This window comes from Lissotriton helveticus, chromosome 9 (assembly GCF_964261635.1).
Source record: "Lissotriton helveticus chromosome 9, aLisHel1.1, whole genome shotgun sequence".
NCBI lineage: Eukaryota > Metazoa > Chordata > Amphibia > Caudata > Salamandridae > Lissotriton > Lissotriton helveticus.
The window spans coordinates 788055757-788071856 of NC_136070.1; the positions used below are offsets into that span (position 1 = coordinate 788055757).

Here is a 16100-nt window from a genome sequence, read left to right on the forward strand (position 1 = left end):
TGACACTGACACTGCTATTAAGAGCATTGAGGACCCCAGAGAAGAGATTGATACTAGGGAGAGGAAGGTCACCGACACATTTGTTGCACCTCTAGTTACTTACACTTTGTGGGAGCCGAAGGGGGGGGGGGTAAAACCTCAAACAGAACAGAGCAACCCTATAAGATCTTGCTATAGTCTCAGGAACAGACAGTATCTCAAGCAGGACTACAACCCCCCCGCACTCAAGGGCATCACTCCAAGGAAGTCCGGTAAAAAGCCCAAGAAGGTACGCCCCATACCTAAGTCCAGAGCGGAGAAGGTAAGCTCAGAGGAGAAGGGACAGGTGGTCCCAAAGGAAAAGGCAAAAATCACTCCCTCTCTGAAAACTTTCTTTAGAGTCCATCACCTCGCACAGTATAGCGCACAGAACGGTGACAACCCACCCAGTAAGAAACAGGGAGAGCAACCGACCTCACAGGAATCAAGGGACACCTTTTTCACTGCCTCAGGAGCGCAAGTTTTAAACCTAAAGCCACAAGCCAGGGGGAGAGACATACCGAACTCTGAAGGTATAGACATGGCAAATATGGAAGGAACAGTTCGCACAGGAGAAGCGCACCCATCGAGAAGTGAGGGGAACCTAGCAGAAAATGAAGCTGAAATAACCTTAACTGGTTCCGAGTCTCAGGTTAATCCTATGGAGAAATTTATGGAGAGAATATTAAATGAAATGAGAGACAAATTTGCAATCTCAGAGGCCAACCAAGGTAAAATTCAAGATGCATGCGAGGCACTGGACTGCAAGTTAAATGCGCTTGGTGACAGGGTGACAGCAGTGGAAGAGGAGGTAGGAGCTCTTAGCAAGAAGGTAGATGTTCACCAAAGAGAGATTAGATCCTTAAGACAAGAGGGTAAAAACTTGAGTGAGAAGCTCGAGTCACTGGAAAATCAGGCCAGAAAAAACAAAATAAGGATTTTGAATGTCCCGGAGAATCAAGAAGGACCCGACATCAAAAGATTTGTAATAACACTTCTTACAGAACACTTCCCATGGGCAAGTAAAGAACTGCTCGAAGAGGACATACAAAGGGTTCACCGAGACCCATTCGGAAAAGCCAAAGAAAGGAAAACACCCAGGAAAATCCTCGTCAATTTTAAAACATATACGTTGAAGGAAAGAATTCTTGGTGAGGCGCTAAAAAGGGAATCTTCAGTAAGGACAACTGGTCCTTCAGGATCAGGCCTGATATGTCCAAAGCCTCGCAAGACAGGCAATGGGAACTGGGACAATTCATGACAGAGCTAAAGTCTCTCGGGGCTGTAGTGCAAATGAAGTTCCCTCCATCACTCAGAATCATGTGGAGGAATAAAATGCGCAACATACGAGACCCTGAGGAGGTCAAAGAATTTCTTGGGATGGCCCGAGACAGCATCAGATCTGAAAACCCCATGAACCGCTAGAATAAGTACATTATGGAAAAAAGTAGAAAAAAGTAGAAACAACAAAGCATAGGCGCAAACAGAAAATATAAGAGTCAAGGAGCCTGAAAAGGGCAAGGAGAATAGCCCAAAAAAAGAAGAAGGAGGCTTCCCCAGGGAGGGTAAACAAGATGTACATAAAATAAAAACAAAATATATGAAACAGAACACGGGTGGGGAGCAAATTAGGGAAAAAAAACAAAACAAAATCCTCAAAAATTCTGATACATTGGGAAATTAAGGTTTCGGCCAGTACAGTCATAATAATTACCATTACACAGTATACAATTCAATTAATAGATGGGGTCAAATTGTAGAGAGTTCAATATACTCTCATGGAACGTAAATGGACTCAGGGTGAAAAACAGGAGAAACAGGATTTTAGAGTATTTAAAGACTTCAGACAGTGAGGTTATCATATTACAAGAAACGCACCTCCTGAAAGAAGAATGGAGCCAAATAATGAAAAATCTAGGGTGGGTGGACATCTATGTATGCACGAATCAGGAATGTAACGTAAAAGGGATAGCTATAATTTTCAAGAAAACTCTCAAAATCAAGCTCGAATACTCCGAAGTAGATGGCAAAGGTAGATGGGCAATAGCTAGGGCAAGAATTGGAAAACACCTCTATACAATAGTAGGCTATTATGCCCCAAACACAGACGACTCAGGGCCTTTACAAAAGTTATATACCCATCTGTTGTCAGCTACCTCCCCAATAATACTAGGGGGTGATTTCTTTATAATTATGGACCCTAGAGTAGACAGATCACCCCCGGGAAGACATACAAATCTCCCAAAAATGAGAGAGTGGCTTGGTAACTATAGGAGGGATCTAGACCTACTGGATATCTGGAAAATAAAAGGGGATAAAAGACAACCTTTCACCCTATACAACAAGAAACTCGGACATAGGTCAAGAATTGATTATTTTTTAATTGATAGAAGTCTCACAGAAGATGTAACAAACCTATTTCACCTTTTAGCTCACCTGTCAGATCATTCTGCAGTCCGGCTTACGTTGCAAATGACGAAAATTAAAACACAAAGCAGACTGACAATCCAAAGGGCTATTCTGCTTGACCAGCATTGCATACAGGAGCTCAGGTCAGAAACAGAATACTTCTTTGAAAATAACAGGGTAGGTACAACAAAACAAATTACATGGGATACCTATAAGCCAGTCATTAGAGGGAAACTACTAAGCCAAGAGGCATTTAGATCAAAGACAATAAAACGCAAGATAAGGGATTTGGAAAATTCTATAAACCTTCTGGATGCACAAATACTGGTTGAACAAATAACAAACAAAAGGGATGAGATGGAGAAAGAAAGACAAAGACAAAAAGAATGCCTTGCTGACATCCTAGAAGATAGAGTAAGGACGAGGTGGGAAGCAAGCAAACTAGCAAACCACGAGTATGGGGAAGGCTGTGGGAAACTACTGGCCTGGAAACTAAATGCAGATTTAGTAAGGAATAAGGTAGTAAGTATACAACAAGACAGCCAGCCAACACCATCAACTGAGGAAACGGTAATCAGGCAGGAATTTACAAAATTCTTCGCTGAATTATACTCTGAAGGTGTCAACCCATCGGAAGAACAAATAGAAAGCTACTTGAATACTCTACCCACCCTAGCTCTAACAGAGGAAGAAAAAAAAGACCTAAATGAAGAATTTTCCAAAAAGAAGTAGAAGAAGCAATAAAAGGATTGAAAAAAGGGAAAGCTGCGGGTCCGGACGCTCTTCCAAATGAGCTATATATGGCGCTTAGAGAAACTTTGTCGCCACAAATCACTGACTTACTCAATCTGGTGTATAAACAACACGAAAAGATCCCAGACTCCTGGAATGACGCCATCATAACTATAATCCTAAAACCTGGAAAGAACCCCACAAGATGTGAATCATACCGGCCAATATCATTACTTAAATGTGACTATAAGATCTGCACAAAAATCTTAGCAAAAAGACTGGGGAGAGTGATGACCAAGCTGGTTCATACTGACCAGATAGGCTTCATAAGAGGAAGACAACTTCAGGACCTGACCCACGAACTATTTGGGGCAATAGACGTTGCTACCTCCGAAAAAAAACCTCTCACAATACTCACCTTTGATGCCGCAAAGGCGTTTGACCGGGTTAACTGGGTTTTTCTGAATAAGGTATTGAGAAGAAATAACCTGGGAGAATCTTTCTTACACATGGTGAAAGAGATCTATAAGACCCCAAGATCCAAAATTCTGGTGAATGGGGATCTTACTAATAACATATGTATTGAAAGAGGCACTAGGCAAGGTTGCCCACTCTCGCCATTACTTTTCAACTTATACATTGAGCCATTGGCAAACTTTCTAAGAGAAAATGAAAAAATACTACCATTCAAACACCAGGGGTGGTCCAAAAAAGTTGCTCTGTATGCTGACGATTTAATGCTTTTCACCAATGACTACCAATCCTCCATATCTGAAATCAAAACTACCCTTAAGAACTTTGGGAAAGTCTCAGGTTACCTGGTTAACCACTCCAAAACCGAGATTATGACTTGGAATACAAATCTAACCAATCCCAGTATCAAGAAGGAAATAAAATATTTAGGAATCACATTAGTCCATGACTTGGAGAAAATCCCGCAGATAAATCTAAATAGAGTGGCAGGCGAAATGAGAAAACTTTTAAAGGTCTGGACTAGCCTCCCCTTAAGCTTCCTAGGCAGATCAAACATTGTAAAAATGTCTATTTTACCCAAATATACCTACCTGTTTAATACAATCCCCTTAGAATTCAAAAAGAATTCACTGAAAAAACTACAGGGAGAAATCGCGAGCTTTATCTGGGCATCTAAGGGAATCAAAATATCATGGAAGAAAATCAGGAGAAGAAAAGAGTACGGAGGGATAGCCAGCCCTGACTTGTGGGAATATTACAGAGCTTTTCACTTCAAGAATATGAGACCGCTGTTGAGGGATCACCAATATTATCCCGAATATCTTCAAGCAATGACCAAGAGAGCTGACCACTTCCTATATAAATTCGGCCACCCAAAATTAAAAAATTAAATAAAATTGAAGGTCCTGAAGAATGCGGCCAGGCTATGGTTTCAGATTAGAGGGACCTTAAATATTCCATACTACAGCCCTCTGGCCCCCATATGGGACTCCCCGGGCACCCCAGACTGCCTAAAAGACAGCATGGCAAACCCTCTGAAAACAGCCGACATTAAGTACTGGGGTCAAATCATAAGCAGATCAACTCTGATCTCATGGGATGATCTTCATACCATCACTAAGTTTACCATCTCCAAATTTAAATACTATCAGCTTTCTAGCTGGGCAAAAACCCTTACAGATCATGAAAAGGATACCGAAGAGCTGGAGAAAGAAATGCAGAAAGTTCTACCCATAAAGAAAGAGATAGCCAGATGGTATTGGGCCCTAATAACATCAGGAGATGAAGATCCCCAGACTGCAGAGCTAATCTGGGGGAAGGACATACAAACTTCAGACCTAGAGGGAGTGTGGTTGAAGTCAATTGAGAAATGCTGGGCTACACTAAAATCAGCAGCTCTAAAAAGAAATCATCTCTTCACGATCCATAGGGCTTATTGGACCCCAAACAAATTGTCCAAATTCAAGGGTGCCCAAATCAGGAAATGCCCAAAATGCGGAGAGGAGAGGGCAGATGACATTCACATCTTTAAAGAGTGCCCATATCTTGACGGATTTTGGTCTGAAGTGGGTAAGACCTTAAGCTTGATCCTACAACAGCAACTAATTGTAAGTACCACCCGTGTACTTTTTGGGATTGACAGCAATATAGGAGCGGGTAAACTAACAAAAGAGCAAAAAAACTTGTTTTTTGTTTTAATCCTCCTTGCAAGAAGGGAGATATGTATTAAGTGGGTTGGCCCCATACCCCCTACGGTTGGGGAATGGATGAATTCGGTCTTGAAAATAAACAAACTAGACAGGAGGGGAAAGCATACCAATAGAAACAAGTTCTGGGTAATATGGGAAAATCATTTTAACTCCAACTTAGTGGTCGAGACGGAATGATGATCCTATGATTAAGCGATGGTAACTTCTGTTGATGGGTACAATACTCATCGAGTAGTCAAGGTGGCTATCTCCCTCCCACAAACGAAAATAAAAACAGAAAAGTTATTTATGTGATGGTTCCAAAAGGGTCTCCTCTGCAAAATCATTCGTTTGGGAAACTCCCCTCACACACTCGTATTTAGGGGCAGTGCTGGTACAGTCAATGCAGAGGCTGAACCCTGACATTTCCCAAAAACATAAAATCGCAATATGAGGATAAAAAAAAAAAAACACAAATCCACAACTGTCTCATTACTTAAGAAAGTCTTCCATCTGTCAGACAGAGAAAACTCTCGGCCTAAGGGGCCCTTTATGATCGTGGACGGACTGGAGTCCGTCCGCAATCACCGAGGAGGAGGGAACCTCCGCATGGGCATGCGGAGTTCCCTCCTGTCCAAATATCATGTGACCGCCACCCTGGCGGTCACATCCTCTATTTGTAACATCGCGGCGGGTGCGGCTTCAAGCTGCACCCGCCGCAATGTTACAAATGCATACATTGCATTTGTATGCAGAAAGCGGCAGGCACCGTGCGGTGCCTGCCGATTTCTGCATACAAATGCAGGGGGGTAGCCCCCATGTGCACCCCCCAACCCCCCTTCACCCAGGGGGCCCGCTACGGGGCCCCCGAGGTGAAGATCCGCATGCTTTTCCTCGGCGGAGAAGCCGCCTCGGAAAAGCATGTTTTCTCAGCCATCCTAATATGTCTGGCGGTGTCTGAGAGACACCACCACCATATTAGGCCTTTTCCGCCGTGGTTGTAAGCCAACCGCGGCGGACTGAAACCAGGACCCACCAGCCATCCTAATGTGGCGGTGGGTCTTTGGTGGGTCCGCAGAGGATTTTCCGCATCCTTCGTGCCGGCGGTGGCTTCCGCCGGCCCGGAGGATGCGGAAAATCCTCCATCGTAATCAGCCCCTAAGTTTGCACCATAGCTCCTATCATCCTGTAAAGCATTGAAAAAGCGTGGAGACTATCCCATTGCAATACACAGATGATCCTATTCCTCCATCCAAGTCCAAAGAACTCTGGGATGCCCTCTCACTCCTTTAATTCAGTGGCACTAGTGCTTCCCACTAGACTGGCATAATACCCAGCCCTCTCAAAGTCTATAACGCCCAACCCTTACTAAAGAAGGTTGATGTTGGTCCTACCCAAACAGAGATTTAAAGACCAATCACTGGTTATAGCTGAAAAATTACTTGACAAATCTATGGCCACCCAACTAAGAAAGCGCATCAAGTTAAAACAACAACAAAGACCTTTTGAGTCAAGCTTTATATCTGGGCACAGATCAGAAACCAGCCTTCTCATGATTGTAGACCATTAACTTTAACCCCTTAACATAAAAAAATAAGGTCTCCCAGTAATGATTGTTTTTTCTTCTGTGTTCGATGAAATTTCCTATATCAGCCTCCTCACTCTTCTATGGTGAAGCTTAAAAGAGACTGTGCTTACCTGGTACCAGTGATTAGATGATAGGCTACTGAAACTCAAAAGTCACACCTTCACCGTTTGTTGTGTGGCAAAGATCCATATCGTCCCAGCCGCGGTCGGTAGTAGGAGTTCCTGCAGGGCGGTGACGTGGGAAGGGGGAGGGGCAGATTGGGGGGTAGTAATGTATGGATTACGGAGTTTAACAGGTAAGTTAACATATAAATAAATAAAACGAATTTCTTTGTGTGCACTGCATCACTAAATGCGATGCAGTGCGCGCAACGAAATTCGTTTTATTTATTTATGTTTACTTACCTGTTAAACTCCGTAATCCATACATTACTACCCCCCACCCTGCCCATCCCCCTCCCCACGTCACCGCCCTGCAGGAACTCCTACTACTGACCTCTGCTGTATCGTCCCCAAGCCATTCAACCTTTACTTTTACCTCTCTTTCAACTCTTGTAGAAATATTGTGTCTCCTTTTAGCAATATATAGATGGCACCCAAATATAATTGAAAATGGACTGCCCTGGCAGGAGATACAGAATACAGAACTGGATAAAAAAATATGTAACTGTAACCCAACTCCGAGCTCTCACAACTAAGTGCTAGTGCATCCAAGGGGAAACGACCTCAACAACGCGGTCAAAACACTGCAATACATTTAGATCGCTGCTTTTACAACGCAAGTCGTTACCATGACTTGCACTGGAGGGCGCTCTGGACTAAGGAATAGTGTGATTTACTATTCGAACACCTTCCCTACTGTACGTAGGCTGGAGTTGGAATAGTAAATCATACTATTCCTAAGTCCTGCACCCTACAGCGCAAGTCGTTGTAACAAATTGCGTTGTAAAAACAGCGATGTCATGTACTGCGATCTAAATGATCGCGTTGTTACATCATACATACGCATCCAAGCTAGTGCAAACTGTGCATGTGTGATGGGCCAAGTGTGGCCCACTGGCAACAGTTTGTGCTACTCTAAGGACATGAAGCTATATGGTGGCACAACCTCAAATACTTGGAGTGACGAGAAAAAACACCAAAGCTCCCACATAGGCAAACTGCCAATTGTCAGTGCTATCAAGCAATCATTATTGCAAGCATGCAGAAAGAGGTCTCAAGCTATTTAGCGAGTTGAAGCATGCTAGGTGAATAATCTGTTCTTAAGACGTGGAACATCAGGAGTCTTTTCATAAAAATATTGAAGTTGGTACTCTTTGCTAGTGAACTTTCTTTTAAAGAGTGCAATCTAGAGGTGTGAGGATGCATGAGAGCCACTAGGATATTATTTTCTAGTTGTAATAGAAGCAAAAATTAGTATATAGCAGAAAGAAGCCTTGTTAGACGAATGTAGAGCTTGCAAGAACCTTTACAGCAATGCTCACATGTTGCACGAGCACAACTGCAAATATTTCAAGGTTTGGGTCTCTTTATTTGGGGCACAAATAATTATTTAGGATTTTGATTTATAGGCTCTTTAGGGTCTGCTTGTAAAATGCACCACATTGCGGTAGAAATGGTGGCCTCCTGATGCAAGCAAGCTCCCTTTCTCTCCAGCCACGTTTCTTGTGGTCCTGTAGTTTTGTAAATGTTGGTGGAGATGGAACTCTGTCACAAGGGTGATGGTGTTCCCTCCCTGCTAACATAGCAGTCCACTCATCTGATTTAAATGTGGACAGACTATAGTTTGGCCACGGCCGGGACTACTCCGTCACCACTGTGGCCTAATGGGGTAAGGGCCCTCGGAGAATTGTCTATATGTCAATCTACCATTTTAGGAGGGGCTGACATATAGTCGTTTTTTACTGTCCATCCCCATTGGCAGTAAGGGACAGTAAAAATACTGAATGCCGCCCTCGCGATGGGAGATGACTCCTATGGCGCGGGGTGCTTTATCTTTTAATCTACAAAAAGAAAATTCTGCTTCTGGATTTTCTTTTTGAAAATAGAAAAGAAGTCAATCAATTCAATTAATTCTTTATTCGGTTAATCAACATCAACCATAAAAGTACACAACATCAACAATAAAAGTACACAACATAAAAATTATTACAATAAAATCTCTTAAGTGATACATCAAAGGAACAACAGAGTTTTACTCTTAGCAGACTATTACAGTTCGTCCATGCCAATAGATTTTCTTAGTTTAAAAACCTGTTAAAAAAATTCAGAAACAGTTGCAACAGTTAAAATGGTGTCCAGTCTCAGTATTTCTAAAAAAGCTGGGCGGCATCGGTTAAAGTTCATTTCCTCTAAGAGTGGGACAATCAGGTTTCTGCGAGGCAGCGTATAAAATTTACAAAAGAATAAAATATGGATATCAGATTGGGACGATGTGTCATCACATGGGCAAAGAGCTAAATCACGAGACCAATTATTCATTACAGGGAAACTCAAAAGTCTAAAAAGAATATTTAATCTAAAATGAGTCAGGACAAATCTTTCGTAATTTGACATATTCAAGGTTAAATATGGCTCTGGTTTGTCCTGGGTTAATATCAGTTGATGTAGGGATACAGTTTTTTTCTTTGCCTCCTCCTTAGCTCTATTCTCTTTGAGAAACTCCATACATTGCTTTTTCAGAATCTTTCTCGGGACATTTAACATTTTAAGGGTATCATCAAAATAATTTTGGCAACCAATTTCAGCGATTAAGCATTTCACATAGTTAAGCCATTTGATCCTGCTCACATGTTCAAGTTTTAAGACATCCGTCAAAAGTGCACGATTCAATACACACTCATTGGTTGTCCAGACTCTGTGCCAGAGTAGCACAGGCTGGATTTTAATTGTATCTCCAATGTGTGGCTGGCCCAATTCCTTATGGCAAATGTCGATCGAGACACTCTCAGGTGCAGCCAAGATGTGTCTCAGAAACGCATTCTCCACCGATTGGATTAGATTTGTGTTAGCATATCCCCAGAGTCCTGAGCCATAGAGAGCAACTGATACACAGGTAGCATTAAAAATTGTAAAAATGTCCCTGATTGTTTTTTTGCCCATTTTTTTTATACATTTTTTTAGGGCCATTATTGATTTCGGGAACAAGAGACTTCTTGTTTTTATAGCACTAGCCCATGTACCAGACTGGTGAAACAGAATACCTAAATAAGGAAAAGTTATGGTCGAATCTAGGGGACTATTGTTTATATACATCATTTTTTTCCGATTGTTACTCCTTGTGCCACAGTTCATTGAGAAGGTTTTGGTGCAGTGTATTTTTAAGTCCAGATTTAGCATGAAGTTATTAAAAGTTGTTATCAGGCCCTGTAGGGCAAGGGGAGACCGTGCCATTATGACCGCATCGTCTGCATACAAGAGTGCTGGGATTGATCTTCTTCCTATCATAGGCATGTCCCTGCACTCTTGTAGCAGGACTTTTTCAAGGTCATTGATGTAAACTAGAAATAAAAAAGGGGCAAGGACACACCCCTGCCGTACCCCACGGCCTATCCCAAAAGATTTGGTGCATTCTCCCTCCTTTCCATATCGAACAACAGCAGTGGCACCCGAGTATAGCTCCCTTAAGAAACAAATAATATTTTCTTCCATCCCTAATTTTTCTAAAATATCCCAGAGTTTGCTGTGGGAGACGCAGTCAAATGCTGACGTTAGGTCAACAAATGTAAAATATATACCTTCCCCCCTAACCCTAGTATATTTCCCGTGAATGATAAATAGGTTAAGGCCCTGCTCTAGTGTTCCCACTTCCTTCTGAAAACCATATTGCAAATCGCTGATTGTCCCATTTTCCTCTGCCCAAGTTTGAAGTCTCCCTAAAATAACCCTCCCAAGGATCTTGATGGATGCGTCAAGAAGGGAAATTGGGCGATAACATGTGCAATTTTGCCTATTTCCCTTCTTAAAAATTGGGACAATTACTGAGGTAAACCAGGAGATATTTAAACCCCTTACAAAAGCAGCATTAAAGAGTTGTACGAGCATAGGGCCTCATAATTCAATGTTACCTTTAAATAAATCCGCAGGGATTCCATCCAGGCCTGCCGCTTTTCCACCCTTAGTTGCTTTGAGGCTCGCGGTGACTTCTTTTAGGGTTACAGTAAGTTTTATAGCCTTAGCCCTTTTTTCTCCAGCTATATCAGCCGTCACATTTTTTGTCCCCTCCGCAGGACTGTATAATTTGGAGAAATGAGAAACCCATTCATCCTCAGTAATCGCTATCACTATGCGTGCCTTTGTATCATCGCACAGGAATGGCGCATTTACTGCTTACCAAAAAGCGGATGAGTCTCTAGTTAGCGAAGCCTCACACAGGGATTTCCATGCCTCCCTTTTTATAGCGATTTTCCGGTTTTTAAGCGCCTCGTTATAAGTCTTCCTCAACTCTCTAACCAGTAAGGTGTCACGGGGATTTTCATGCAACGCATCTTTAAGATTAGAAAGTGCCTGTGTGCAGGATGAGTCAAACCAACTTCTACTCTTTTTCCCCCGGTTCTTTACCTCTACCCACAAAGTATCCTTGATTGCTGTTGCAATGTAATTAAAAATGTTAATTATGGACTGGCTATCTGCTTGCTCATCTAAGCAAGTCAGAAAACTTTCCTTGCAGTTACTCACTAAATTTGTCAAAAATTCTTCAGGGACCAATTTGCTCCATTTAAGCGAGTAACCATTTTGTCTACCTATTATCACGTCTGGGACTAGGTGCCTGTCTGACCGTTCCCTAGTTAGATCCCGAAAGGGATTTTCAATTTCCAAAGTTAGCGGTCTTAAATTCTTTAATCTGACTTCCATAATTAGTGGGGCATAATATGAAATCAATTATAGTGGCCGCTCCCCTACCAATAAACGTTGGAGTAAATGGGGATCCTAGTTGACCAATTTCATTTGCATACCCCAGATCACATGAAAAAAGAATTTCATTTAACACATCCCCGCATAAGGTATGCTCAAAGTGAGTCAAACTAATATCCTGGTCCAACATTAAACCACAGATAACTTGTCGTCCCGTTTACAAAGAGCACATTTAAAATCCCCTCCCCAGATAAGCATTATATAATTTGGGCTTGAATCCATTTCATGTTTCAAAGCAACACCCAACATTTTTACTGTCTTTACAATATCTGTCATTGCAATAATATTATAGAAATTTACAATTATTATACTAGCCGCCTTATTAATACCTATCTTCACCAGCTGATAATGCCCATTATGGGATAATAATTCAGCTTTCTCATATTTAAGCTGGTTAGATAGGTACATACACAGGCCACCCTTGGCCCTACCATGAAGTCCCCGCACGGCTGGTGTAGATATAGTTTTATATCCAGGGATATGCACAGGCTCGGTCAGCCATGTTTCCTGTAGGCCTATAATTTCATACCCGTTTACAATCGTTCCCCATGCAGTAATATTTATTTTGTTTTTTAATCCTGCCACATTCCAAAAGATAAGGCGGCATGTTTCGTTTGTTTCAGTAATGGTATTAGTATTCCCACGAAAAGTGCTCGCCACTGGAGTTTCAGCCCTAACCATTTCACCCAATTCATGCGAGCCACTAAATACTGTACAAACTCCTACCTTGGCTGTTTCAGTTTCAGGGGTGTACTTTAACAGTTCACATTCCTGGGGAATGGGTCTTTCTGATGGGGCAGGATCCACCTGATCTAAATCATCCATTCTATCACAAGGCACAGATGCTTCTGTATTCACCTTGTCTATCGCACTATCTCTCACAATGGGTTTTGCATGGGGGCTAAGGGTATCATTGGGGAGTCAATCAACCGCTTCTAGGCCTGAGAATAAAGCAAACCGATTAGAAGTAGGGATGTTAAAACCATTCAAGACATGACCCAAGGTGCTCCCCACAAATGTATTTCCTAATTGGCGTGTTTCGTAGGTCCCATACAGAGGTCTGGGGTAAAAATCATATAGTTCCCACGTAACTATCCCTCCATCACCAGTCTGGGTCTGCCAGCTCTGGAGGTAGGGGACCACCCGTTTGTCCCTGAAATTCACTATGATTAGGTCTCCCTCTAGGTCCTTTGTCATACGTCCCAACCATATGACCCTTCTAACATTTAGAATACTTCCATCGATGTTACGTGGAAGCGGTCTATTTTTACTTAACCAAAAGGCTACCTTGTTTTTTAGTTCAAGGTACCCTTCAGTTTTCCCAACAGGAAGTTCAGGGACTCCCGACAGGACACTCACAAAGGGAGCTGCCTCTGGGGGCAAATCGATATGGGACATCGTGCTCTTTGGTCTACCCTGGTCAATACCTTGTCTATCTGTAGTTTTCTGCTTACTAGTCTGCCTTTTTGAGCTACATGATAGGGATTGCGTTCTCAAGTCCATACGTCCTCCAGTGCCCTCATCCCTATTGGTACCTAAAGGGTTTTTGGGTGTAGGGCATTTGACTTTATCCCTTTTCCCAGATTGTGCAATGGTCCCTTCTATGCTGATTTTTTGGGCCACGCTGGTATCCTTTCCGGGCCCCGCGCCTAATTGCTGTGTGACCAGGGTCTTTGGGTTATCCACCCCTTTTACAAAATTATCTAATGTATTTGCATTCTCTTTAACTAGCTTCTCTAACTCGTCCAGTTTTGAATTTAACATCCTAGTTCTCTCCAGTAAGGGTAGCATCAAGGACTTAACTAATGTTTCTATTTTACCCAACAGCCCCGCATCGTCCAAACCACAATTTCGAAAATGTGAGGTGGGCTCTATGGTTGCCCTGAGCGGGCTGTGGGATTGTACAATAGCCTCACAGGCAGAGTTGTTACCATTTTTCTTTTGGATTTTAGTCGGGCCCCCCCTTCTGAGAACTACCCCCTCTTTTCCGCTTACTTTGTGTGCCTTTTACAGGAGAATCTCGATTATTAGCTGTTAAAGGCGGGCTAAGTTCCAAGGGGGAGTTTAAGACTTTACCGTTGGAGCTACCAGACGGCATGCTAGTTATAGATATATTCAATGAACACGACCCTTCTGTGATATCATTGTCTTCCAGAATCAAGCTTGAACTCGAGCCTGGAGCAAATGATTGATCCAACAATCGTGTTGGTTTGGGCGAGACCACTAAGCTAATTGGGCCTAGGGACGAGCGTTTTCCCGTTATAAGATCTAAAGACAAACGGTGCTCAGTGAGGGCTATTTCTTTTTCTAAAATTACAGTTGCCCTTTTAAAGAATTGATCCAATGTTTCCCGTTGCCCTCCCACCCGTAGATGTGAGTGTCACTTTTCTTTCCTTGCCGGACCGTAGCGACATAATGAATGCTAGTTCAGGATATCAGGGCAGCACAGCACGCTAAAACACCAGAATGATAATAACTTGCCAGGTACTATAACAAATCTAGTGCAAATATAACCATACCACAGTCTTTAGAGGAGTGGCCCTTCCGGGCCTCGTGCGACCTCGGACGGCCTTAGACGGCCCGCCCTTTGCCCGGGCTTCGTCCCTTGCTCCGTCCTGCGCACGTCCCGCTATCCGCGGTAAGGGGCGTGGTTAAGTAGAGGGCATTGGGGGCGGGAAGAGACTCCAGCTGCGCTAAATTAATTAGTCGCGGTGAGCGCTGGGTCTCGCAGTCCCGACCCTGCAGTTCGTCTTTGTTAGCCCCAAATCGGCGTGCTTCTAGGTCCGGGGGGTTCCTTATGATGCAGGCAGTAGCAGTCCCAAAATGAGCAATCCCAAAGTGTCCAGGCAAACCACGGCTTGCGAGCGGCTCCTGCGGAGCGGGGGCTGCGAGCCGTAAATAGCTAGAGAGATGTTGGGGGCAGGAAGAGACTTCAGCTGCGCTAAATTGATTAGTCGCGGTGAGCGCTGGGTCTCGCAGTCCCGACCCTGCAGTTCATCTTTGTTAGCCCCACATCGGCGTGCTTCTCGATCTGGGGGGTTCCTTATGATGCAGGCAGTAGCAGTCCCAAAATGAGCAATCCCAAAGTGTCCAGGCAAAGAACGGCTTGCGAGCGGCAAGAAGTCAGTTTGGTTCAATGCTCCATCATGATGACGGAGCCCTGCACAAAACTGTAAAAAGCATTGGCAGCCAGTGGTTTAGAAATGACCACCAGCTCAGCGCCCCCATTCTAAATTAGGTGGGCTGCACCTTCTAAATGTAAATTGGGCCCTTAATAAACTTTCTGTGACACTTTAGTTCAGCATTAGTGCTTAAAATGCAAATTTACCACTGCAGAGATGTACAGTTGGATTGTAGTGGCCAGGGTCTGTGCTTAGTTGAAATGTGGGTCAAAATATTCTACAAAAACCATAGTGTAAAGATATTCCAGTTTCAAATCGTAGCAAATGATCGTCACAAATTTATATGTGGATCTGTTTTAGAAATGCATTCAGCCTCATTTGCCCAAAATATAATGCAACTTATGTATAATCAAAAACTGCACATAGCATTTACTTGGATTGTATTATTGTGTACTTCTTTCCCTCAGGCCAGTTTTTTGTGACAACACTGTACACAGGAATATCACCTGACATAAATAATGAATCCTAAAGAGTGTTTACAAAAAAATTGCCACACTGAGTAAAGTTTATATTATTAATTTCAATGGGAAGATATTTTTAAGGATGATCATTAGGGCACAGTATTTGGTTAAATTAACTCTTGCATTGATAACCTGCATCACAGTTTAACCTGACCAGTTTACCCATTTACCATGACAACCACTAAGGTAATTGTTGTAAAAGCCCTTAAAATTTGCCAGGATAGAATTTAATTGAAAACTTTCTATTTGAAGATTCGCTCAATAAATGACAAGCAATCCTGCATGATCGTATTCTTACTACTCATTCAGCACCCATAATGGAACCACGAAGCTGATCACTCATTCACTTACTAACTCTGAGTGCTGTCAGTTAATATAAAGGAGATATCATTTTGTGCTCTCCACCTCCTCTGTGACTTTTGACCACCTCAGGTTTTAGACTCTTCAAGTATGCCAGCCCATCTTCCACTCCACTTGTCCAGTAGACGCCCGCTTGGTCTGCTGCTGCTGATGGTCTGAGGATCGGATGTATGACGGTACAATGCGTACCGTTTCAACGCGTGCCTTTTACAACGCATCTTTAACAACGTTGTTGGGCACGGATAGTGAATAGTATAATTTACTATTCAAACACC

General features: G+C 42.8%; 1 protein-coding gene across 3 annotated transcripts in view; it reads left to right on the forward strand.

The window, feature by feature from the left end:
- The window catches only part of DMPK (DM1 protein kinase), a 1011012-nt gene that overhangs the window by 619613 nt on the left and 375299 nt on the right, over positions 1–16100 (forward strand). The window lies entirely within an intron of this gene.